The following is a 1,570-nucleotide window of genomic DNA, read 5'->3' as shown; positions in this document are numbered from 1 at the left end:
GAGTGTGACGCCTCGTCACGGGTTATTATCTGCCGTACCCAGAGGCGTTCTCCATGGTCCATGTGGATGCCAGCAGTTTGTTAACCAACGTCCTTTGCTTATTGCTCTGTTCCTAAAATGTGTGCTGACTGCCGTCTGCTTTCCAATGGGGTCTTTTAAAAGAAACACAGAGGTGAAGCTCCCTCCTCACGTATTCTCACGAGTACTCGTGGTGTAGCGTGACTCCTGTCGTGTAGACCCCCACATTGCTCCGACTTGTTTCCGTGGAGGTTCCCCCTTTGCACAGGCACAGGGCTGACGCCTTTGATGTCTCTTGGTATTCTCAGCAGTTGGGTTTGGGTCTGGTTATTGAAACGGCTGCCCTGCGGCTTCCCCGGTGTCACAGCTAACATTGTGTTTCAGCGTCTGGGGAGATTAGAGTAAAAATTTTGGGTAATCCTAAAGTAATCTTGCCTCCAAGCTCTAAAGTTCTGTTTCGGGCTCTCCCTGCTGCCTGGCCTGCAAGTTTTTGACACGGTTGTGTCGAGTGTGACTCCTGGCTCACTGTGTTTGGGAGCAGCTCTGGTACTGTCCCGCAGCTTGGGCTGCCGGGCTGAGATGTTTTGGACAGTCCATTAATGTGAACTATTGGAGCTGAAGTACGTGGGCTTTTTTCTTCAGAGTTCCTTTTAGACACAAGAGCCGACGTGTTTGTGGCACCGTTCTGTGTATGTTTTACCTTTATTATGTGCCCTTCTCTCGCTGAGGTCAATCTCTCAGTGTCACCTCATGTGCTTTATGTCCTGTCCAGCTGTAAATGCAGACAGTCCTTCGTACTGCCCTCAGCTTGGATTGATGGGTCAAGGGTTTTTTCGGAAAGAAACAAACATCTTCTTCTAGGATTATCTCCCCAGGGCGAGTCGGGGCTTGACGTGGTCGTCTTTGCCTGCTGCCTTGCCTACCTGAGCTTTCTGAGACAGCAGGTAGAGGAGGCTTTCTGCAGAGAACGGGGGGAATCTCAGGATTGCAGAGGCCGGTATGTATTCCTGAGTGAGCTCAGCCTTCCTGCCCTGAGCTGGGAAAAGCAACAGGTCAGGTGCTGGCCAGCCATCAGAAGGACTTCCAGAGAGCTGAAGGTTGTTTTATGACATGGGTGATCTGCAAGGCAGAATGGATGGGTGAGAGCAATGCAAGGAAATCTAAGAATCATTCGTCTCTGAGGCATAAAAGTTTCCCTTCCCAGTCTCTAGGGAATGGGGGTCCAGCCACGTAATTACTTCAGAACATCGGTGCTGCCGTCTTTGTGTCACAGCTGTGACAGCAGCCTGCTGGAGGAGGTGTGCTCTGAGGGCACCGAGCGTTACCGGCTGGCTTGGGGAGGGGTGCTCCTCTTTGGGTTGTGGTGCTGTGCAACGAGGGGTTCACAGCTCACTGCCGAAGGGTCAAATCAATGGTGCTAGAGGTTCTTCACAGGGGTTTGGTTGGTTTGCTTTTTAAAAGGCTCCTGTTCTTTAGGGGACTTTGTTTCCACTGTTCCCTCTTTGTCAAAGAAACACATGAATTGACAGAAATCTTTTTATTTGCTCTGAGG

Source organism: Buceros rhinoceros, unplaced genomic scaffold (assembly GCF_000710305.1).
Source record: "Buceros rhinoceros silvestris isolate BGI_N320 unplaced genomic scaffold, ASM71030v1 scaffold21669, whole genome shotgun sequence".
Lineage (NCBI taxonomy): Eukaryota > Metazoa > Chordata > Aves > Bucerotiformes > Bucerotidae > Buceros > Buceros rhinoceros.
This window is presented reverse-complemented; position numbering follows the sequence as displayed.